The sequence below is a fragment of the Babylonia areolata genome, chromosome 15, assembly GCF_041734735.1.
Source record: "Babylonia areolata isolate BAREFJ2019XMU chromosome 15, ASM4173473v1, whole genome shotgun sequence".
NCBI lineage: Eukaryota > Metazoa > Mollusca > Gastropoda > Neogastropoda > Buccinidae > Babylonia > Babylonia areolata.
The window spans coordinates 7,953,603-7,979,957 of NC_134890.1; the positions used below are offsets into that span (position 1 = coordinate 7,953,603).

Here is a 26,355-nt window from a genome sequence, read left to right on the forward strand (position 1 = left end):
TGAAAGCAAGGAACCAGAATTTCCCCCACCCCATCTTGGTGTTTGATCAATGAGCATCTTTAATGCCCAAGCTGTGTGGCAGCGGTTGCTTAAAACAAAGCTTCAGCCGGGAAACAGTTTCTATTATCTCACCCCGGCGGATCCGCTGACGCGCAGAAGGCAGTTGTTTTCAAATTTTCTGGCAAAGCGACGGTGTTGTTGTCACGCGATAAGATCATCATCCGCCCGGTCACACGACCCATTACGTACTCTTCATAGCCCCCCAACCAACCCCTCCACTGCCCGTCATTGACCCCAGACACAAGAGGACCAATCAAAGCAGACCGCCGCAGATTATGACCCAATCACAGCTGCCAGCCAGGCGCGAGCCCAGCACGCACTTGTGTCACGGACCAATCAGCTCACGATGCGGTCGTCATCTCCAGGGCGATCATCGTGTCAATATTTTCACAAGGCAGAGGGCGAGTGGTATTGACCGAGAGCGGGTTGGCGAGGGGGCCGGGGATTGGGACTGGGTTCGGTTTCCAATCCGTCCAATTAGAGAATGGAAAGCAGACGGCCACAGCGGGGGCAGAAGGGGGGATGCACAGGCTTGGGGAAAGTGGGGGTTTCTTCATCTTTGTCTGCCGGCTTTTGTGGGGCTGAAGGATGGTGCGGTTTGATGTTGTGGATAGGGGTATGGGAAGCGTTCTCATTTGTATGCTGATTTGCCCCAATGGAGGGCTTGTGGTTTCTGTCCATCTTTTTGAACAACCTGGTTTTTTTGTTGTTGGTGAGATATCTTGTCGCCAGTTTTTAACCTCCCCAACCTTTCGTCTGGTGTTTCCCTGTTTTGTTTCAATCCGCGTCTTTGGGTTCTGCCCCCTTTTTCTGTGTGGAAGGGATTGAATTTTGTATCCCTGTGTGTGAGATTGCGTGAGAGAGGGTTTTCGCATTTGGATGTGTGAGAGAGAGGGTGACAGAGATTAGCTAAATGTTCAAAACAATCTTTGATATTCTTCGATTCCTGTATGGATTAATTCCCTTTTCCGCTATCGGTTGTTCCATTTTCTGTTGGTGTTAGTTCACTGCTCAGAAATGAAAAGAAATAATACTTTCGTGAAAACCTCACCACACCCTCGTGTGTATTTCATACATATTTATATACACATTGAAAAAAAACCCAACACAAACTGTCTCCTGTTCTTAATTCTATTGTGCTGTGCAGTGCTGTGTTGTGTTGCTTTTTGCCAGTTACAAATATACAAATGTCGTGCGTAGTTTAAAGAGAAACACACACTCACACACACACACACACACACACACACACACACACACACACACACACACACACACACACAAATAATAAAGACACTCCCCAGGCAGAAAAGATGTATTTTGAAAAATGGCCATTTGCAGCCCCAGCTTTGTGTTGAGTTATTTGGGTTAGTTATAACATGTGGGTTAGTTATAACATGTGGGTTAGTTATAACATGTGGGTTAGTCATAACATGTGGGTTAGTTCTAACAGCTAAATGGTCATCATGGTTCACTGTTTCTGCTTCACGTTAGCACGCAGTAAACTATGCTGGTTGTTGCGAACATGTGCATTGCATTAAAATGGCCTCCTTTCTTTGAATAATTATTTTGTTTATTTCGATAGCCCCATTATCTTTCTGTGTGTCTCTGTCTCTCTCTCTCTGTCTCGCTGTCTCTCTCTCTTTCTCCCCGTCTCTTAGTGGACCATCGAATGAAGGCCAATTCAACATAACTATCGCAGAATATCTTCCATGTACACTTGAGTGGATACGTGTGACAAGCCATTGTACAATACAGGATATGCAACAGTTAGGGGGCAAACAAACAAATACCTACCCCCCCCCCCCCACCCCCACCCCCCTCTCCCTCCCCCCAAAAAATCCGTGTCCTGTTGTCTTCGTTTTCTCAAAGAGAGAGAAAAGACACGCTCAAAACATGTTTTCGCGGTTATTTGTCCACTCCCTTTTTGTGGAAATAAAAAAAAAAGAGAGAGAAACTTGCTCCGAGGGAAGGGGCGAGTGGAGGGGTGTGAAAGAAGCGTTGTGTTTTGTGAGGAAGTCTGTTTAATGGCCAGTCACACTTACCGGTGATTGTAGGCATCCAGCTACGGTATTGACTTGTATTCACATTTGAATGTTTTTCATTTAAAATGAATAAATAAAAGGTCGGAGTAGAAAGGGGGTAGGGGTGTATGATGCGTTTGCTGAAAGAGGATAAAATGAGGAAGGAATCTGAGATGAATATTTGAAAAAATGTAGAAGTACAGTTAAGGAAAATTGTTCAATGGACTTTGCAGGAGGGAAGTCATCAATGCAGCAAGAAAAAAACAACAAAGATGAATATTTGGTAGAAATATAGAAGTGCAATTACAGGAAAATATTTTATGGAGTTCGTAAAAGGGAAGTTGATAATTCAACCAGAGGAACAATTAACAAAGATTATAAAAAGTAATTACTTCTTTAATGAGCGTTCTGATTCAGATAATACATCTGCCTGGAAAGGGATCGGGGGATGACATGAAGTCCCAACCACACACACCCCACACCCCGCCACAACATCGTTATGTTTGTAAGTGAACCACTGCATGAACACACACACACACACACACACACACACACACACACACACACACACACACACCAAAATACACACGCATTTATATTTAGGAATAAACAGTTGCATTACTGTAATGAAGGTTAGCAAGTGCAGGTAAACAACTCAGTCTTTTGTCATCTTTGAAGTGATTTTGCACAGTTAACTCAAACATGTATACTTTACACTGGCGGGGGAATGGGGGAGACATTAATGAAACCCTTTATTGCGGCAGCTGTCTCGCCTGGTGAAGAATACAATGTCAGATGTCTTACATGCCTCCATTTTATCTTGGCTGTTCCTCTATCAGTCAATCAGTTTTTTCCTTATTCTCTATCCGACTATTTATCATGTTTCTATGTGGTATGGGTACGTGCATGTGTTTTCTATCCGTTCCACGCTTTTTCACTGAAGAAAACACGAAAGAATGAAACAAAAACAACTATCTTTTTCTACATACACCTTTACAAACACTGTCACCTGTTTTCGTTCCTCAAGTCATTGCCTTTTAACCTTCGCCAAAGAAGCTGGGTAATGTGAACATTACATTTTATGTTAAACCTCCAGTTAAGTGACAACGGGGGAAAACGGAAAGTTTGTGTGATCTTTGTTATCAGATGCGAACGTGTTTTGGAACGGACTGGGGGTAGAATGAATTATACATAAATATAAATAACAGCGCCGCGTGAATGCTTTGCCTTTCAGCGGCAGTCCAAGTCATCTCTGTGGCGAGAGCGACAAAAAATGGATAGAGATAGAGAGGGGCAGAGAGAGAGAGAAGGGGGGTCTTTTTGTATCTCCCAGTGTGGAAGGAGGGTGTCGCTCCAGTTGTGATTTCCGACCCCGAAGCCGATAAAGTATCCCCCCGGTGACAAGATAAACACAATCTGCATAGGCATCTCGCCGTCTTTTCCATACCCGGGCAACCGTGCGTATCTTTCCGCCGTGTGTGCACTGCCGCGTCACGCCTGTAACCCTCCGCCGAACAACAAATAACGCCGCGCGGAGATTTGGCGTGCCGTGAAGAGCGAACACAGACATACAAACCAACACACATACACACACACACACACTGTCTAGGAGTTCGGGGGGCTGGAAGGCACAAAGCTGGGGCCCTGCTTACGTGTTACATCAGCCTAACAAACGACTTTGGGGACCAGCCCCAGACAAGCAGTGGCGTAACTTGCAGCTGCAGTCCGCCGCGCATGTGCCTGGCGAGCGACAGGAAGTCCGGACTCGGGAGGAGAAAAACCCCGCAGTAAATGAAATTCCCGAGAGTCGGCAGCTGGCCAGTCAGAGCGCTCACAAGTGATTTACTGCGGCGCTGAAGGAAGTGACGACACGGGAAGAGAGAGTGGTTTTGAAAACGTCACGGGTTTATGACGTGATGCTGACAGCGTGACGTCCACGAGGCTACTGGCGAGAGAGACAGAGAGAGGGAAAGAGAGGGAGACGGAGGAAGTAAAGAGAGGGAAAGAGAGCATACCAGGTTTCATCGACACGAGTGAGTGCTTTGTCTGTTCTCGCCTCGTCGTCTGTGTGTGAGTGAAGGGGCTGCTATGTGGAGGGAGTGGGGGGTGGGTGGAACTTTGGTGGTGGGAGAGTGGGGAGGAGTTCATTTCCTACTGGTGTGAGTGATGGCAAAATGAATTGTCAGGGCTGTTGGTTCCAGAATGATTTTGCTTGACAGACCCAGATATTCCTCAGGATCTGTCTACACCTGTCTATCTGTCCGTCTGTTGTCTGTTTACCTGCTGTCTGTCCACCCATCTATATATCTGTCGATCTGTCTAAATATCAGTCTAACTGTCGTGTTCCTGTCTCTCTGTCTGTCGACCAAAGTGCTCGTCTATCTGCAAACAAACACACGTGTGTGTGGAGAGGGGAGCGGGGGGTGTATTCACACTGATTTGTCGTGTTCGTTTTTTAGCTTTGTAGCATCAAAATGTACAGGCATTATGATGGCATTATTTTCATTTTTCTATGGAAAGAATATTGATATATTGGACGTTGTTAAATAAGGAATCGTCTTAGCCTGCCAAGTATTCAACTGTTGGTAATAGTTTTACCCCCTTTTCCTCCACCCCCCCCCCCCCCTCTCCCTCCCTCTGTGTGTGTGTGTGTGTGTGTGTCTGTGTGTGTGTGTGTGTGTGTGTGACTCAGTGTGTGTGTGTGTGTGTGTTTGTGCGTGTGTTTTTGTTTCTTTGTTTCTTTTTCCTATACATTTTATCAACTGCAAGCTTATGCCTGTAAGTGTGTACGTGTGTGTGTGTGTTTGTGTGTGTGTGTGTGTGTGTGTGTGTGGTTTAATGCGTGCGTACGTGTATGTATGTTTGTGTGTGTGTGTGTGTGTGTGTGTGTGTTCGCGCAGTTGTAGTTTTACCCCCACCCCCACCCCCCCCACCCCCCCCACCCCCACTACCCGCCGCACCCCCCGTCTCTCTGTCTCTCTGTCTCTCTGTCTCTCTGTACTTCTGTGTGTGTGTGTGTTGGACTGGATCTGTGTGTGTGTGTGTTGGACTGGATCTGTGTGTGTGTGTGCGCGCACGCGCGCGCGCGTGTGTGTGTGTGTGTGTGTGTGTGTGTGTTGGACTGGATGTTTAAAAAAAAAAAGCATGCCAATGCTAATATATTATCCTGGAAAATAATGAACATTGTCTTGTCCTGTCTCTGTCTTTTTCCTCTTTCTCTTATTCTTCCTCCCTCGGTTGATACGCACAGCTGTAGGAAACAGGAACATTATTTCATTTTCAATTTGGGTATCGTCGATTTTATTTACTAGTTTCATTAAAAAATTTCTTCCTTTGTTTTGAAAAAAAATCGTTTCTTTCTTTGTTGTTTTTTTGTTTGTTTGTTTGTTTTTATTCATCAATTGTTCTTTAAAATTTGTTCGTTTTATCTAATTTTTAAATTATGTATCTTGTAACTTAGAATTTTCCAAGACATATCCCAAGATTAACAGCTGCAACAGCAAAGAACGCATGATGATGATGATAACGATAATAATGATAATGCTAATGATAAAGATAACAATATTACCACCACTGCAACCGCTTGCTACTGCTACCACAACAACAACATCAGAACAACTCCAGCAACAACAAAGAACGCATGATGATGATAATAATAATGATGATGCTAATAGTCATAAAGATGCTACCGGTCGCTACTGCTACCAGAACATCATCATCAGAACAATACTACAACTACCACTAGTGACAAAGTGAAAATGTGTGCGTTTGCATGTACAGACATAATGGTGCGTTTGTGATTTTGCCCCCGTGCAAGAATTTATATTTTTATTATATTTTATTTTTATATATATTTTTATTATTAAGAAGAGATATATATATATATATGTGTGTGTGTGTGTGTGTGTGTGTGTGTGTGTGTGTGTGTGCTAACTGGAGAGATATGTTTTTGCTTTCTTGTCTGCTGAATATTCTCAGGCGTTATTTCATTCCTATTTGTGTTTTAACTTTCTCGTTTCCAACACATTCCCATGCAGCCAGTTGCATTCGGACGGAAGAGCCTAGTATGGTCGTAACCCGCTACTAACTGTGTGTAGTATGGCACTGACCAATGGCGTAGTTCGGTCAACGTAGGCATTTAGTCACGTGTAACTGTCCAAAAGTTAGAACCAAGCAATGCAACTGGCCCCTGATGTCGATGATGATTGAGAAGTTTAAGAAGACGATTCTTTGTATGCTCCTGCAAACCATTTACTGTAAGACGTTCCTCTTTTGACCTTCTTTTAACAAGTGTTTTTTCTTCTTTCACATTAACTTTTCTACTTTTTTTTTCTTTCTTTTTTTGTATTTAGTTTGTTTGAATTTTGTATGTTGTATTATTATTATTATTATTATTATTATTATTATTTTGCATCATTGTGAGACGAGTTGGAATTCCGATCTCCCCATTTTACAATTTTGTTTTTGTTCGACTTTATAAGTAAGAATTGATTGTGTAACTGTAGTCATTATTATTTTTTGTCGTCATTATGGTGAGTGTCCGTGCGTTCGTGTGCCTGAGTGCGTGATACAGGGGTACGTTTTCTGGAGGGCGTCATAGGTGGGTGGGTAGTTTCCAGTGTTCAGTTGCGTGAGTTTTTTCACGTGCTTCCGTGTGTGTGTGAGTGGGTGGGGGTAGGGAGTACTGATTGGGCGGCGGGGAGTGGAGAATAAAATAAAATGTAAAGCGCTTTGAGCAGGGTTTCTGGAGAAATGCGCTATATAAACGTCCATTATTATTATATTACTGCAGTCATTATTATTATTATCATCACTATTATTATCATTATTATTATAAAGTGGCAATAGAGGTTATAGTAATATTGAACTGGTAGTTTGACATGAATTTGTCCAAAAAAGATGTTTTCTTGTTTGTTTCTTTGTTTTTTTATTGGTTTGTCTCCATTGGTGTTTTTTGTTGTCTCTGGCGTTCAGATGAAAAATGCGTTGAAGTGGTTGTGTGTGTGTGCGCGCGCGCGCGTGTGCGTGTGTGTGTGTGTGTGTGTGGGCGCGCGCGCGCGTCGCACATATAATTATGTTGTAAATATCGAGCTAATAAATAATGCTGACACGGGCGTGTGATTTTTTAAAAAAATTTTTTTCCTTCAAATTCCATAAATGACCTTTGAAAGAACGGCGTGTTTTTCAAGCTAAAGTCCTTGGTAAGGAAGAAGAAACGAACACATTTTGATTTCCGATAATCATAGATTACTCTGGATACACCAGCTGTTCGTTTTACGAATGATAAGATTTTTTTTTTAAAGTCAGTTTTGATGCGAACCAGGAAAGTCAGGTGAGAAATGATAACGCAAAGAAGAAGTGATCTGAAACCAAACAGAGACAATGCTGACAAACAATGATACATTTTGGTTTGATTATCTTAAAACATTTTTTTTAATTGGTCATAAATTTTCACCCCTTTTTTTTCATTTCAATTTGCATTTCACAGTATGGTATGCCAACACAGTTTAGCTTTTTGTTTGTTTTTTTGTTTGTTTTTCCTTAACACAAGTGTTATTTGTTCCTCTTTATTTTGGACATAACTTTGATATGTTTTTATCCCCCCCCCCCCTTCCCTTTCTTTTCTACATGATATCATCGCTCTCTCTTTAGCACATGTCAAACACACGGGTATCACCTCTGAGACTAGTTAGCCCACTTGACACTGATGCCGGGGACTCGTGGGGGGGAAGAGAAAAGACTGCACACCCCGATTTTCTGCCAGCCCCCAGCAGTAAGGCTCTATCTCTGCAGGTCATCGCATTAGAGCGGATGTTGATGCCCAGACCCCGCCCTCTTTGGCCCTTTAAAAAAAAAAAAAAAAAAAAAAAAAAAAACCGGGCTTGAAGCGACCATGTTGCGCTCTTGTCTCCATTCTGTCGGCTGGCGCGTCAACCGTCCCTAATCCCATCTTAACACCGCATGGCTTTTATGCATGCATGTACGTTGTCAACGGAGGGTTTGGGTTATAGTTCGGGGGTTTTTTTGCGTTTTTTTCCCCCCTCATCGTATTGTGTCGTCGACTGGCAACGTTGTGCCGGCTTCTCCCCCCCCCCCCCCCCCCCCCCACACACCCCCGCCCCCCAACCCCTTTTCCACCTTCCCCTCCAACTCTTTCTTTTTGGGGGGGAGGGGGAGGAGCTGGGTTAAGGGGGGTTGGGAGGGGGGAGAGGGGTTAAAAGTGGCGTGGTTTTCAGACCGTCATATCGTGTCTTTTCCACCCACCCCTCCCTCCTCTTTTTTATGTTCTACCTTTTTCTTCTTCTTCTTTTCTCGTCTTTCTGTTCTGTGCTTTTATGCAAATGTGTCAAGTTGAGCGACAAGGCAGGGGAGATAACAATCGACGTCAGAGCCTAGGGGCCTCATTCAAACAGTCTGTACATGTGGATTTTTTTTTTTTTTTTTTTCGGGGGATGGGTGTTTGTTTGAGGGGGGAGGGGTTGCTCCTATTCATAAGGTTGTCTTTGCGTGGCCAGGCGAAAAACGGTATTTTATGTGCGAGGTGTCCCTTTCCTGTCGCTCACGTGTGCCTGATAGTATTGCATGGTGTGTTTGTGTTTTTACACCCCCCGCCCCCACCCCTCCAAAGAAAAAGAAAAAAAGAGAAAAAGATGACAGGGGTAATAAAATTCTTACAGGCGCAGGGAAAATAGAAATGGAAACAATTCAAAACAGTTTTAAAAAAAAAAGTAATGATACGGAGAAACCAGGGGAAAAAGACAACAAAGAACATAAACAGATAAAAACAACAACAACAACAACAACAAAAAAAACTGAACAGAATGTAAGCAACACAAGCTTAAGCGAAGATTCTACTGAAGACTTTATTTTGCTATATTCTATTTAATTTTACTTTATTTCATTTTATCGCACACACACACACACACACACACACACATATATATATATATATATATATATGATTGTCACTATATTTAAAGGTGTTCCCTTCGGCCTTGCGGCGGGTCAGGGTGTAAACAACATGCTTGGCTATGACCCCCTGTGCTCCATGGAGCACTTCAGTTTCAACTCAGCGAGCCGTGGAAGGGTTCGGACTGATACGTATACCCTCCACCACGTCCGCTGTGGCAGGAAAGTAAAGTGAAAAGGAAGAAATTGTACCAGACCTATGCATTGTAGACATAGTTCGCTGGTCAGGGCTAGAAAGCATATCGAGTCATACACATAATTTTACACACTCACAAATCAAATCCCCACCTCTCCCATTCCATAACTCGAGCCGTGATCTCTTTAAAGAAAGTTGATTAAATTAATAACGTCGATGCAGGTGAACATGATGTAGCAGGGTGAAGCAGTCCATGGCCCGTTAGTCAGCCTGGTCATGTTGCACACCATGACATAATCAGGCCAATGGAGCAGACTCCCTGTCATCATGTGTGTCATGGCGCGGGACTCTGTCATCTGCATGTCACCGACAAACAAGGGGAAGGCGACCAGGCGACCGGTTTTTCCCGGCTAGCCCATCGGCGTCAACCAGTTGAAGATTTACCCCCCCCCCCCCCCCCCCCCCCGCCCTGCCTTGTCCTCAGTGTGTGTGTGTGTGTGTGTGTGTGTGTGTGGTTACTTTTCTGAAACCTGCTCTTTTTAAGACGACAATCTTTCCTGTCACAAACTTTGTTCTGTGGAGCAGTGGGAAGGTCCTGATGAACGTGCAGACCCATTTGTCTGTGGCCAGCAAGGTTGCTATTTTATCCATCTATTCATTCATTTATCTATTTATCTATTCGTTGATTTATTCATATATTTATTTATTTATTTATTTATTAGAAATTGTATTGTGCAGCGGAAAACGTTCAAGCAAAACAGCATGTTTTCCATAAGTATTGCTATTGTGTCTACAATATGTGTGTGTTGTGTGTGTGTGTGTGTGTGTGTGTGTGTACATGTATACATGTGTATATGTGTGTGTGCATATGAGTGTGTGTATATATATGTGTGTGTATGTATATATATATATATATATATATATATATATATATATATATATATATCTTATCATGTCAGTCTTACATATGCATATTTTAGCCATTGTCATGTTAAACTTTGTAGACTTTGTACATATTTTACGACACTTAGTCTTAAATTTCATTATTTTTTGTTGTGAAGCGCGGTGAGCCCATCTGAGATGGGGGTACTGCGCTATATAAGCCTACATTTTATTTTTTTTCCTCTTTTGTTGTTTTTTGTTTTTGTTTTTCATTTTTAAAAAGGCTTTTTTATACTTTGCGATGTTTTTCTTTTCAACTCATTTCGTATTCTTCTTTTCCTGTATTTCTGTTTGTTTTATTATTGTCATTATCCTTGCTCCAAGCTTCAAAAGACAAAAAGAATCATCTTGGAAAACATTTTTAGTCATCTTCACAAGACGATCATGCAACCCCCACCCCCCACACACCCAAAAACCCACTTTTGCCCTCCGCTCTCACTCTCAGGCCTATCTTTTTTTTTTTTTCTTTTTTCTTTTTTTTTTTTTTTTAACTAAGATACTGTTTGCGTTCACCATAAGAAACACAGGAAGAACAAACACAACAAGCTGTGTCATGTCTCGATAGTACAGTGGTATATGCACAATGTCAGCATTATTTATTTTTTTCTCAAGGCCTGACTAAGCGCGTTGGGTTACGCTGCTGGTCGGGCATCTGCTTGGCAGATGTGGTGTAGCTTATATGGATTTGACCAAACGCAGTGATGCCTCCTTGAGCTACTGATACCGATACTGATGCAGTCCGCAGTTCATGCAACTGTCACGTCCACATACAATCAAATAGGAACACAAAAACCAAACCAAACCAAACCATGGACTAAGCCAAGGTACAATGCAGGCATCCTTTTTCTGTTTTGCTTTCTTTCTTCCCTTTCCTTTTTCTTTTCGTCCTTTCTTCCCTTTCTTTCTGTTCTGTCATGGCTTCCGCGAGACGAGACACGTGTATGCGGGGGAGGAAGGGGGGAGGGGGTGGAAGGCAAGGTGAGGCTCCCTTTTGTTCCCCCTCCCCATTACAATATAATAAGGTAGTATTGTTCACTTGCCCCCTGCAGTAGGCCGTATCTTTGTGTGACCGTGTCGTGTGTGTGTGTGTGTGTGTGTGTGTGTGCGTGTACGTGTGTGTGTGTTTGTTAGGCTGCCAGCTATTCTAATGAGACCCATTCATTATCTGGGAGCCCCTTTGTTCTTGGGCCAGTGGGCTGACAGGTGTGTGTGTGTCGGCTCATAGACTTGTCTGTCTGTCTGTCTGTGGCCTGCCGATGTAATGAGTCGACTCCGAAACTCTCCCCTCCCCCCATACTATCCTACTACTCTCTCTCTCTCTTTCTCTCTGTATTTCCAAGCGCACGCCTTGTAGAAGGGGCCAGCCTTTGATGTTTTTTCATGTCTGTCGTGTGAGTCACTGACTGCTCGGACCAGACAGCAGGGTGGGTGGCTTGCTTTATTACAGCTTCACCAGTGACGGCTGATGCGTTTCTCACCGGTACTTTGCTTTGTTTACCGGGCATGACTGCAAGGTCTCTCTCTCTCTCTGCGTGCACGAGTGCGCGTGCGCGCTTATGATGTGCATGTGTGTGTGTGTGTGCGTGTGTGTGTGTGTCTCTGCCAGTCTGTCAATCTGTCTCTGTCTCTCTCTCTCTGCCATACCAGAATTAGTCTTTTCATAATCATTTTAAAAATCAATTGTTGCCTAAGCTATACTCCAACCTGGTGTGTACATTGCAGTAGTGGTAGTGGTGGTAGTAGTAGTAGTAGTAGTAACAGTGGTAGTAGTTGCAGCAGTAGTAGTATTGGTATCAGCAGTGATGCCAGCAGCAGCAACTGAAACCTAAAAACCAGTGTAGGGCCAGACACCTGCAGTGTGAAAGTATCCAGTTGGTGTTCTGTGTTAGTGTTTGCTTAGTTTCCTGGGTGGCCCATACATACCCTGTGCTTTTGTGTGTATGGTGTAAAATAAGCAATAAGATTCCTTGGAACTAACCACTTGGTATACAGCTAGTTGTGTACACATTTATTTCCTATGAGTCCACTTGGACTGGATCCGGCGACTTCTTCTTATCACCTGTTTATGATGAAGGGTGACCAGAGAGAACAAGGTGATTAATTGATTCGACACTTTGGTCTAAACAGTTCCCTGTCTGTTAACTTCGAACTGCAAGGTGATTGATGAAGCGGAGAGATAATGTCATAAATCAAAGGCAGACAGTGCAGCATTAGATTAGAACCTGTGTAGTGTGTGATAACAGTGTTAGCATATGTTGTGCGATTGTCTGTGATTGTTGGTAGTATGTTGTTTTGTTTGCGTCAGCTATCACTTTCATGTACACGAAACTTGATTTAATCTGCTTTGCCCAGACAACAGTTTGCAATACCGATTGAGCCTGAGAACAATGTTGACTGACAGTCATCACAGACTTCAAGGAACATCGGGGAGGGGGGCGGGGGGGGGGGGGGGGGGGGGGGGGATGATGGAGATGGGAGAGTGTATTGGTGTGGGTGAGTGTGGGGGAGGCACTTGGCATGTGCAAAGATTTTTAAAACTATCATTATTATCATGAATGTATATGTGTGGGTGGGTTGGGGGCGCCGGGGGAGGGGGGCGGTGGGGATGGGAGAGTGTATTGGTATGGGTGAGTGTGGGGGGAGGCACTTGGCATATGCAAAGATTTTTAAAACTATCATTATTATCATGAATGTGTGTGTGTGGGTGGGTGGGGGGATTGCGGGTGCGGAGGGGAGGGGGGCGGGGGGGGGGTGAGTGTGTGTGTACATGCGCGTGCGCGTATGTATGTGTTTCCAATCCACAGTGCACGGACATATTATTTTTTTCTTTTTTTTTTAAATAAATGTAAATAAGACAATGGGCATTATTATGAACTAATTTTTCACGGCTTCGATCAACATAAATACGACAATGAAATGTCTTATGCCATGATTTGATGTAATGTATTTCGTTTTTCAATTTAGGTGTCACTAAATTCTCTAGAGTACCCCAAAGGCAGTGAGGGAAAGAGGAAGAAGTCTTGAGAGAGAGAGAGAGAGAGAGAGGCCCTCTTTCATTTTCCTCCTAGATGTACAACCAGAGAAGGAATAGACTGCAGAACACACACACATATATATATGAGTGTATGTGTCCATCAGAACAATAGCGGCCACAACTGCTATCCCAAATATATATATATATATATATATATATATATATATATATATATATATATATATATATATTTGGGATAGCAGTTGTGGCCTCTAATGTTCTGATGGTCATATATATATATATATATATATATATATATATATATATATATATATATATATATATATATCGATCGGAATGGATGGAAGAGACTTGATACTTTACAATTTTAGATCACTGCCAAAGAAAGGTCTGTGAGAGAGACAGAGACAGAGACGGAGGAGAGAGAGACAGAGACTGACCACACGCCAAAGGAAGGGACTAACGAGAAACCAAGTCCAGAACCGAACAGCCACAGAGAGGATAACCAGACCCCGGCACCAGCCCACCAGCCAGCAGCACAGGTCACACACAGGCCATACAAATATTAGCTGTACACAGCACATGTGATCCCCACTTGGACAGAGTGGAGAGGAGAGTGGAGAGGAGGGGGGATCAGCCGTGGACATGCCTGCCAATCGGATTACTGCTGTCCTGTCTTGTCCAATCTTCTTCCAATAGAGTGTCGCCCCCTTTTACCAACCCGAGGCGCTCCCAGCCTTTTTTGTCTGCCCCATCATGGAGCCAGCCATAACCATGTACAGAGACCATAGGCCTTGGCCAAGCTATAGAGCTGTGGTAGCCCCACGTCTGGCGTGTATTGATGGAAAGTTTTCGATAGCGTACGGGCCTGTTGTAGAGGACTATTCTAATGGACTGTTCTGACGCTGTCGTGGCAAAATCGGTCAGGCGTTGAACTTCTAATCCAGTGTTCAGCAGGGATTAACCCTTTCAGTGTCAAGTCTATTCTATGCTCAGTAACAACTCTTGGCTAAGGGATGTTCTGGTTACCGAGGGTAATAATTATCTATCTATCTATCTATCTATCTATCTATCTATCTATATATATATATATATATATATATATATATATATATATATACATATATATATAAAGTGCAAATTACTTAAAGCACAAGGAAAGAAAGCATCTTTACGTTTCTGAAAGGAAAATGAACACACTCTCTAATTAACCAATTTCACACGAATGTATTTTGTGATGAAAAAAAAAATAAAACAAAAACAAAAACAAAAAAAAACACCTACAATGCTGATTCCGGTTGAGGAGGGTTAAAACGGGCAGAAGGTTAGGACTGGGCCCCGCCTTCATGTGCCGACCCCACACAGTGGTTATGAAGGCACTGCCCAGATGGTGGTCAAGGTTTTTAACATTAATTTTTAACCTTTCATTGCTGTGGTTGCAATTGCACACACATCTCTGTTCATACAGTTGCATATACATTCCCCCCCCCCCCCTTTTTTTTTTTAAAGTTGTTGATTGAAGGGGGTTTCAGAAAAAAAAGTAATTGTTAATGTTATGATTGTGATTTTTTTCCCATGATGAGTCGTGAACGTATTCAGACTGGAAGCGGAAATTGTATTGTAACACTACTCATCGGCCATAAGTGTTTCTTTGTTGTGAAACTCGGGTTGGCTTTTTTCCCCGAATAGAAAAAAAAAGGGGAAAAAAAGGAGACTTTTCATACAGTTTTTTTTTCAAACGCCCACAGTACATCTAATCACTTCATCAGCAGCGGCATCTCCATCTTCATCACCGCCGCCATCACCATAGAATTATTATTATTATTATTATCAAAAAGGCAGAAGTATTAGTAGCAGCAGCTGCAGCAGTAGTAGTATCATCATCATCATCATCATCATCATCATCATCATGCCATTATCATTATCATTATTGTTGTCATCAACATTTCTTTGAATATGCGGTAAGAACTGAACGACTTTCCTCCGCTTCAAACGATGCCTGCTATTATGCTCATCATGGAGTTTTATTGTTCTTATTGATTTGCTTTGGACGTTGTTTTTCAAGTGCCTCTGATGCTTCAAGATTTGTGTATGCATTGACTGATCCGTATTACACACAATATAGTCATCAGTCACAACTGACAAAAGCCACGAATCCAACTGGCCTGTCTCCTCTGCACCTGGGGCACAACATTGACAGCCATTTTGACAACGGGGGGATTACAAAAATCTAATTAAACGAATACCACGAAACACACACCGCAACAACTGTATTACGAGAGAGAGAGAGAGAGAGAGAGAGAGAGAGAGAGAGAGAGAGAGACTAAATAGCAGTAATTACTATTTTCTTGGAAATTATATGAAAGAAAACATCCGTCTGCTGATACTGTGTCTTCGCATCAAGATGAAGAAGTTGTATTGCCTTCTGTTTAACTGTAACTATTGTCATCTTTATCTATCTCTCTCTCTCTCTCTCTCTCTCTCTCTCTCTATATATATATATATATATATATATATATATATATATGTGTGTGTGTGTGTGTGTGTGTGTGTGTGTGTATGTATGTATATATGTATATATGTATATATATATATATATATATAATTTAAATTTCAATGAAAGAACCAATAAGAAAAGATTCACCGAGTTCCAGATGATGTTTGATATATTTTATTGGTGTGCCGTTTATTGCATGTGTTCAATATTCAGTCATTTATTTTCGTATTCATTTATTTACTTACTGACTTACTGACTGACTGACTGACTGACTTATAATAATAAACAAGTAACCATTTACTACTTGATACAAGACTTTTTTTTTTTAAATTACATACTGAACTTAAGCCCAAAGCTGCTTTCCTCGCCTTATGTTTAGAGGCATAATTTATTGTATCTTTTTTGATGTGTTTATGCCCCCACCAACCAGTTAGGATTTACAAATATATATATATTTGTTTACTTATTTTTTTTATTAGTCTATTATATATTTTTACTTCCTTTGTTTCTGCCTGTCTGGTCTTACTGGAAGGATCAAGAGTTACTGTTCTTCTTTATTGTCTATTGTTGTAAGATTTATTCTCATTATATTTATTTAGTCATTCATGCATGCATTCATTCATTTATTTATTATATTATATATTTCTTATTTTCTGTTCTATTTCTGTCTTGTCTCATTATAAGGACCAAGAGTTACTGTTATTCTTTGTTTATTGTTTCTATAAGCACACCTACATAGAGCCACCCCCCTCCACGGCACTTAATGCTTCATCGGACACACACCCACACACACAGCAGCAGCAGCAGCAGCAATGGCGGGTGAAAAAAAAAGAAGTAAAACACGTTTAATCGGATCAAAAGTCTACCTTATTTCTCGTTAGAACTTAAAACAAGCAAAAAACAAAGAAAAAAAACACAACAACCAGTGAAACGTAACGAAATATATCATTCATTCAGTTAGTTACTTGGTCACTCTTGTTGTGTTTTAAAAAAAGGTTTAAGGTCGTTTCTCTTGGTCCGATTATAAGTGATGTGTGTGTGTGTGCGCGCGCGCGCGCGTGTGTGTGTGTGTGTGTGTGTATGTACACATTCTATTTTTAAGCAACCAGAGTTTAGACTGACATATCTAGGAGGGAAGGAAGTGAGATCAGGTCTGACAGAAAGCCAGTAGACGGGGAGTCGCCAATAAGTGGTGGTGGCGTCACTGATGACGCGACAGATCACGTCATGTGCTGACGTGCCAAACAAGCTGAGAGGGATCAGTTGTGACGTGGATCACTCTGCTGGTTTCCGGGTTTCCCCCTTTCAGCGACACGTTGACCTTGTTGCTGTTTGTCCCTTTGTCCGTCAGGGTTTTGTTGTTTCGTTTGACTGTTTTTGTTGTTGCTGTTTTTTTCCAGTTGTCAAGGAGAGTGGCTAAATAAACCTCTCTCTCAGTCGCTCTCTCTCACTCTCTCTCTCTCTCTGATTATTTGTTTATTTCATTTATCTGTTTTATGTCATTTCGTGTTACTGTTTCATATAAATCCAGGATATGTTCTCAAGGCCTGACCGGTGTGTGGAGTGAGGCGTAGGTCCAGCATATGCTCTTTATTATCATTATTCATTTATTTTATTTTATTTATGTATTTATTTTTCTATTTATTTATTTATTTTATTATTATTATTATTATTATGATTATTATTATTATTTTGAAAGAGAGAGAGAGAGAGAGAGAGAGAGAGAACACGAGCATGCTTACATACTTATGCTGGATCCCTCTAGCATCTCCTCCTGCCTGCCTTCACCACCCCATGCCCGCCTTCTTTCCCGGGACCCTCCCCCCCAACCCCTCACACACACACTCTTTTTTCTCCATCTAATATCACCCAGGATGGAAAGGCACAACTTCGAGCTTTAATACTAGTAACACACACAACACCACACACACACACGAGCGCGCGCGCGCGCACGCATGCATGCACACACGCACTCGCACACACACACGCACATACACACACACACATTTTCCCACAGCCACCTCACAAACTCTATTCCCCCTCCAATAAACCCCCCACCCCTACCCCCACCCCCACCAACCACCAACACACACACATGCCTCGGTTGCAAATTAGTCATCGAAGCAAGGAGGAAAAGTGAAGGGACTGAGCGAGAAGATAAATCTGTGGAGGAGTAGGAGGTGGTGGTGGAGGAGGAAGAAGGGAAGGGGAGGAGGAGGATTGTTGCAGGGGGAGGGGGGGGGGTGATGCCCTCACTGCACACACGCAGCACAGTGCACGGCTTGCGGCGTGTTGACACGTCAGCACTGATTGACCCCACTGGTGTAGTCACGGGTCATCAGCCACCGTCACGTGCTAACGGGCTTTCACGTGCAGAGAGCGGGAGAGAGAGAGAGAGAGAGAGAGAGAGGGGGGTGGGGGGGGGAGGGAGAGAGAGAGAGAGAGGAAGGGGAGAGAGGGAGATAGGGAGAGAGTCAGCTTTGTCACAACCCGGTGAACCAGGCCAGACTACCTGGAAGTCCACGTATAAAGTGCCCCAGTACAGAATATGCCCCCGTATAATCTGGCCCTGGATGAAATATACCCCGGATATGAACTAGATTAGGTGAGTTTAACCTTAAGGTCAAGTTGTTCGTGGCTGGGGCTTCGGCTACTCACTTTATACCCTGGTATAATTCGGGCAAGGCCAGTTTATACCCCCACCTCTTTTCTCTGAAATACATTGATACTGAATCCTGTGAACTGCCGTGAATTCCCCCCCACCCACCACCACCCCATAATTTTTGCCCTACCAATTGGCTTTTTTTTCAAAATGGGAAAAGTTCAAAGCAATCAGTGCACTTCCTTGGATAAAACTGATCAGTCTTTTTATAATCGCAAAATTGCGTATTTTCGATATGGAACACCTGTACAAAAAGATATGTTTGATTGTGGGGTTTGTACCTAAGAGACCTGGAGTTGCTTTTATGGAGTTATGCTTTTATTTTGATGAAAGTATACCACAAGAGTTACAGTTTGTAAGATTTGTAATGTGGATGTAATTGGGGGATGAGTTCCATTCTGTACCGGAATGCTTAAAAATTGTTCAAATGGAACAAAAAAAGTTTTGTTTAATAAATTTTTCAAAAGTTAAATACTAATTGAGGATTGAAACATATCTGTGCTTTATTGATGTTTAGTTATCCTGTTGAGTATTTGAACGTTTTATTTTGGGCGTGAAATTATCGGCATAGGACCCCTCCATGTTCCAGTAAGAGTGAAAGAATAAAATACACCTTGAATAATCTGACGGGTAATGTACACGTGTAAGGACAGAAAAAGACAGACAAAAGTAAGAAAGGAGAAAAGCAAGAAAGAAAAAAACGGTCTTTAGGACAGAGGTCTCCATTAAAAAGTAAAAGAGCAGGAAAAGAAACAAACAAAAAAAGATTAAATAAAAATTACATTAATGTTGCACGAGTGCGCTCAAACACACACACACACACACACACACGCACACACACACACGCACGCACGCACGCACACACACACACACACACACACACACACACACACACACACAGAGGAAATTATCGTTCAACGGTTTTATTTTTCGGACAGTCACTTTTGAACAAACTTGAAATGCCCTTTGGTCTAAAGAATAGATGGGTGTTTAGAAGACGGAATGCTCTTATTCTCAATATAAAAAGCATAATTTATCCCAATAGATAAATGGGAAAAAATGGTAAAAGTCACCAATCTAAGTACAGACCAGTAACCGCTATACATAATATTGATTTCAAGCAAAAAACGGTGAGCATATGCAGAACTCGTTCCAGCAACAAGTGTGTGTGTGTTACGTTTGTTTAGTTCTTGAGTTCATTGCACTATGAATTGTTGGGCGGTTCATGTTTTTTTGTTTTTTTTATATTCTTTTATTTATTTATTTATTTATTTATTTTTTTTTTTTTTTTTATTTAATTTTATTTATTTTTTATTTTATTTTATTTTTATTTTTTTTTTTTGGGGGGGGTAGCTTTTGTACAAGTTCGCTAGCAAATTATTTTGTTATTATCTGTTATTTTTATTTTTATCATTATTATCATCATTATTAATAGTGTGGGAGGCGGGGTATGTGTGTGTGCATGCGTGTATGTGTGTGTTCGGTCAACAAAGATCAGCTTTTTATTATCATTTTTATTCAGAACAGAAAGGAGATAATTTTTTTTAAAGACCTCAATACACTGATTCAATGGTTTTCAGACACTCAGTTGTCGGAAATATAGGAATTGTTCTGCAGCACCAGAACTGCCTTTGAAATCCAACGGTGGGGAAAAGCAGAAGAGTTGTGTAAGAGGATTATCAGAATGGAGAAAAAGGAGAAAAAACAACAGTGAGATGATATCGAAACTGTGATATGAAACTAAGGACGAATTTTGTGACAGTATATAACCATAACTGATAAAAAAAAACACACACAGGTATTTGTAGCATGGTGCATCTATGCTATGTAAATAATAATGATATAATGATAACAATAATGATGATAATGATGACAATGATAAGTAAAATGCATTGATTATATAGCGCTTACGCTGAGGTTCTTATCGCATTTGATAAAGCATATGGTGTCAATGAGGCACATGAATATAAAACAACAAAACATTCAGATACACATTCGCAAAAAATACAATTTTAAAAACAGTGTGGCATCACTGATGACTCATAGCATCTCTAAACTCATCCCGAGCCTCCATGCACACACGCACACCACACACACACACACACACACACACACACACCGGCAAACGCACTCGGTCGGGGTGTGGGGTTGAGGGTGCTGGTGGGGAGGGGAAGAAAGACCTATAGTTTGAAATACTATTTTAGAAATGTTTGAAAGTTTGATTTTAAAGATTTGATAGTAGAAGAGTTACTGATATTTTGATGGTAAAAATTTCCAGAATCTCTATGACTGGTGGTGTGCAAACTAAATTATTTGGACATGCTACTGTAACGTCTGTGTGAAGAATTGGCTGTGTGACGTGGTGGTGGTGAGGGGGGTGATGGGAGGAAGGAGGGAGGGGGGTGGAGTGGTAGGAAGCAGACGAGCGAACTGTTCCCTGTAGACATAATATCGAGGCCAACATAATAAAAAGTGGATACAGACTGACCTCATGCTGACGTCACGGGTCATCACCACGGGCATGGCATTGTGCTGTTCGATCATCACGTGCATGTACAGACAGGGGCCTTTGTCCAGCCACCCTTCACCTTTCACACGGACTGAGTCAGCACTCGTGCAAGTTTCCGTGTGAGAAAAAAAAATAAAGACGACAGTGATGAGAAGTGAGGAAAGTTCAAGGAAGGGGTGGAGGGGAGGAAAAACAGGAGACAACCACAGCAGCAGTTGCTTTCAATGAGGTATCCATCAAAGGGTGCGGAGTGGTCCGTATACGCTACACCACTTCTGTGAAAAGAGAGACTCCTCACCTTCTCATAAACCCAACGAGAGTCTCAGGCTTTCAAGATGACGATGATTATGATGATGATAACAACAACAACAATGATAGTGATAATAATAATAATAAAAATATATAATAATAATAATAATCATAATCATAATAATAATGTTGATGAAGATGATGATGGTAATGATATTGATAATAATGATGATGATGATGGTAATAGTGATAATAATAATAATGATGATGATGATGGGTGTTCATAATTCGCTCTGCCTTCTAGCACACGGGCCCAGGGCGTTAACAATTAACATCGATATGAGAAAACAGTTTTTAAATCAGCAACACGGGCTGTGCAATCAAGACAAGCAAGACAACTGGAAAAGTGTCCATGACATTATGACGTCGCACACACACACACACACACACACACACACACACACACACACACACACACACACACAGACAGAGAGAGAGAAGAGGCGCATGCGCGAGCGCCACAAGCAGACACCTAAACAGTCATTAAAGCAGATTCATGGAATTTTGGATAGTTTGCAACAGCATAACGACATTGCGAAAGACCTTTATTCCAGGTGACAGGTTCTTCCACAATAACAACTACAGCATAACGACATTGTGAAAGACCTTTATTCAAGGTGACAGGTTCTTCCTCAATAACAACTACAGCATAACGACATTGTGAAAGACCTTTATTCAAGGTGACAGGTTCTTCCACAATAACAACTACAGCATAACGACATTGTGAAAGACCTTTATTCCAGGTGACAGGTTCTTCCACAATAACAACTACAGCATAACGACATTGTGAAAGACCTTTATTCAAGGTGACAGGTTCTTCCACAATAACAACTACTAGATGTAACAACAACAACAATCATAATGATAATAATGATAACAACAAGAATAAGAATAAGAATGCTTTTTAATGAGAAAACTTCAGTTTATGCATTCTGGTTTTTGTCAAGGAAAACAAATGATTGCAAGAGCAACTTAGCACAGTGCAACACAACCCTAGACAATGGACAAAACAATCTACACAATCGATCAAGATTGTCACTTAAGGTCTTCGGATAATTAAAATGAACGACGAACGATATCAAATTACACACAGTGAAGCTATTTTAGAAAAAAAAAAAATGGCGAAAATATGGGTATTGAAAATACCGTAGTTCGATTAATAATAGAAAGGAGAAAATTAGAATATTGCAAGAAAAAAAGCCAAGACAAAACTTGGAATTACCTAAACAACGATTTCTTTAAAATGAAATAAATGAATTAAGGATTCTCGTTTTGTAGATAAATTAATTCATCAATAAAGTTTTATTATTCATCACTGAGAAATATTTGCTCCACGTGTAGTGACAATAATAGTTAATTTTATCCGCGCCTAATATATGAACAAACGAACAAACAAATTAGATTAATTAAAAAAAACAACACCACCACCAACAAAAACAAACAAAAAAAAACAAACAAACAAACAAACATAAGATTTCCGTCGCTGTGTTCTACATTAAAGGTATGCGCATCAGCGTACCAATCTGCGTGATATCTATCTACCTATCTGTCTGTCTATCTGTCTGTCTGTCTATCAATATACTTATATGAGTGAGGGAGATCCAAGCCACTGAATCTTCGTTTTCTCTGAAGAACGTGGAAGAACCGTCCAAACCAGTCTGTCAAGTCTCATTTACCCATGGAGGCTGGAGAGAGTGGGTTGGTGTGGGGTTGTGAGTTCAAAAGTCTGTCATCAATACTCATGTTAGCCATACGTAAAATGTATGTCTGCATTAGCGGTAGGTTGTTTGGGTTGAAGTGGTGATGGGGGGGGGGGGGGGCTGAGGGTGATGGTGGTGTGTGTGTGTGTGTGTGTGTGTGTGTGTGTGTGTGCGTTGGACAAGGTGTATTTTTGTTGGGTAATTTTAACTCACCCTGAGTCTCTCTCTCCCTCTCTCTCTGTTTCTGCTTGGAGACATCTGACAAGAACAACCCCCCACCCACCCCCAGCCCCCTCACGCCCCCCAAACCATGTCGTGTTATTCCACAGTGCACACGATGCCGGCAGAGTGGCGCCAAGAAATGCTGTCAGAGGAAATTGCCTGGAGGTCACCTCCGTCAGTGACGTAGCCGTCAGTCCCCAATAAACACAGCGCCTGTACGGAAGACACTGTGCCGGCGATAAACCTTTCATGCAGCCGCTCTTTGGTGACAAATGAAAGCTGATGGGGCTTTCGGGGGATTTTTTTTTTTTTTTTTTTTTTTGTATGTTCGGTTTTTTGTTGTTGTTTTTTTGTTTTTTTGCCCCTGCCCTTCCCACCTCCTGCTTCCTCCCCTTAACTTACCTCCCCTTAACTTACCCCCACCCACTCTCCTACCCGCCCCCCTCTCTGCAGTGGCAAAAAAAACCACAAAAAAAAACACAAAAAAAAACACCCTCATCTTCTCTCCAACCTCAGGGGGTTACCTGTCGACTTGTCGTCCAGAGACTGCGAGAACTGGAGGGGCGCTTACCCGTATCAAGACCGCCTCCGATTAGACAGGCTTTTTACCCCCGCCCGACTACCCGTATCAGAGATCCAGTAGATTATAGGATTACCCTCTTGCCTCTTGCGCCTCTTTTCAATTCCAGCCTGCCCGTTTGTGGGCCTGTCAAGGAAGATTAAGCGTGGGGCTGCCACTCGGGGGAAGCCTACCCACTGCAAGCTCTGCCGCCGGTGGTGAAAGATGCGTTTGTCGGTTCTGCCTGGGTCACAAGTGGTGCCATGCAGGTTTCTGGCGGGCAAGGGTATCCCCCACCCCACTCCAACCATCCCATCTACCCCACTCTTCTTCCCGCTCCAACTCCCGCTTTTCTCCCACATGCACGCTCCCACCCTTTTTCCACGGTCATGTCTGACGCAGGAAGCGAACAGGTTGGAGCAATTCACAAATTCCCGGATTACAGTCTGAGCTCTATGCGAGGCTGCAGACAGTCCATAAATTCAGTCTGCAAGAAGAGGCGGCAAGGCTGACAGGCACTGTGAAATAAGGCTGGAGAATATCGTGCTTTCTTTCCCCTCATCGTTCATAACATGTTGTTCCACTTCACGATTACGACGTAAGAGCTCCCCAATTCAGCGAGGATTGATGACTGCTAAAGCAATCCTATACATCCTGTGATACGAGCCCTGATATCGTTCTAAAATTAAAAAAAAGTACCGACATCTGTTTTAGCGGCTGAATGTAGAAAGAGGGCGTTCAGCCAATCACAAAAAGAGCAGATACTACTTCCAGCCAATAAAATTTTGACAATTGATGTTTTGAAACTGGAAGCTGAGGTAGTCAGATACACATGGCACTTGAATGGATAGCTTTTTAAAAAAAGAAGAAAAAAGTGAGCACACAAAAAACCCGGGTTTAATTCTAGAAAAATAGACTCTCAACCATGCACCTAATTATACTCACGGTCTCTGGTACGGATATTTTTTATTCGACAACGATTTATATGTCAGCGATCGTTCAACAAACTGGAATATTGTTCCCTGAAGTCAACACCACATCGCTACCAAGTAAAATCTTTGACAGTTTTACGTTCAGCCAATCACAGCGAATCCAGGTGATTGGTAAGTAAATACTCCAGCCAATGAGAACGGCCCAGAGCTTTGACAGACAGAAACTTAAAACACCCTGTTTCAGAACCTCGCGCATCATTGTTCGTGGAGCGAGTGGTTGTCGCACGACTTGACACTCTAGCACGAAGACACAGTTTGTGATTAGGAAGTGCACACGCTGAGCATGTTAGTGTTTCCATCACCACGGCGACACGGATTATGGAATCTCTAACGCGCGTAGTTGTCTGCACGTGCACACAAAGGGCACTAATATCGCTCGCAGGTCTGCGCGTTTATATTATATGTTGACCTGGAAGTTTGGAACATCCACTCACCACCCTTCACCACGAGGCCCGCGTCACATTTTTTCTCAGCATGGGTATACGTGCGTTGAACTGGTCCTGTGAATATTCCAGAAAGAGAAATTAAGAGAGGTGAAGTCTGTTATGCAGAAATGTTGCATGCACAACAGTAAAATGTAACATACAACATAAAAACACTCCGCAAAGTCATAACAAGCAAATTAATAAAAGGAAAAAAAATCACCATTCCACAATTATTAAACACACGTACACACACGCGCGCGCGCGCGCCAACGAACGTGCGCGAAAGCACACAACAATTCGGACAAATGTGAAAATAGTGTGGTGAAATCAATAAAACCTTCCTGTTTCACTTTCCTGTTGTGGTCCTGGTTCTGATCCGGCCTTAGCGCTCACTGTTACCGTCCCAAGGTGTCAGGGTGTGCCGACAGATCCATACACGCTACACCACATTTACTTTGAAATAATATACTGAAAAAAAAAACAGGCAGCAGATTCCTGACCTTTGCACAAACCCAGCGCTCTGAGCAGGTCTTGAGGCACAAACAACAGCAATGAAATACTTCCACCTCAACTTCTTCGCCGTGCTCCAAATAGTATATCTTTTTTAAGGAAAAGGTGCACATTTGTCTCTTAGTGATTTTGGACTATGATAACCTGGGCTGGGTAGGCGAGCGTTTAAGATTCTTTTATTTTCTTGGACCTGAGGTAATAAAATCCATGCTTCAACATCAAAGAAATATCTCGTTCTTTTTTTTCTTTTCTTTTTGATTTTTTTATATAACATATTCTGAAATATGGGTCACATATGTGCTTGCAGTCTGACAAAAAACAACAACAAAAAACAAAAACAAACAAAAAAAACACAAAAAAACACAACAAAAACAACAACAAACAAAAAAAAACCGGTATCAGTGATAATGCTTTTCTCAAAAAGTCAATTATGAATCCTCCACAATTTTTTCACATGTTAAGAGTCACCACAATTGTGAACTATCAGGCCTGAAAATTCAAGAAACCTTTTAGATAATTGAAGTGTAAGGAGTCAAGCACTGACATACACAAAGCCTTACACAACTGTCCAACATCACACATACTCATTACCCAGGGTTCATTCCGACATTTCTTGGGAACTTTTCAGAAACTAAGTTGTTGTTTTTAAGCACACACACACACACACACACACACACAAAACCAAAAAAACACAGACACACACACGCAGGCACACACACACGCGCACACATACACACTCACACACACACACACACACACACACACAACAAAAACGACACACGACACACTTCTGAAATACAATCAACAATGACGTAGAAAAAGCAGCAACATGTGTCAAAGAAGTCCC

At 42.0% G+C, this 26,355-nt stretch overlaps 1 protein-coding gene across 4 annotated transcripts in view; it reads left to right on the forward strand.

Annotated features, from left to right (window-relative positions):
• LOC143290405 (uncharacterized) overlaps window positions 1–26,355 on the forward strand; it is a 174,229-nt gene that overhangs the window by 25,747 nt on the left and 122,127 nt on the right. For 2 of the 4 annotated variants that reach the window (XM_076599813.1, XM_076599817.1), the window contains exon 1: window positions 3,743–4,114. The exons of the other annotated variants lie outside the window; for them this stretch is intronic. The gene's annotated coding sequence lies outside the window, so the exon portion shown is untranslated. Of the gene's footprint in view, window positions 1–3,742; window positions 4,115–26,355 lie in introns of those variants that run through there. 4 annotated transcript variants of the gene reach the window in all.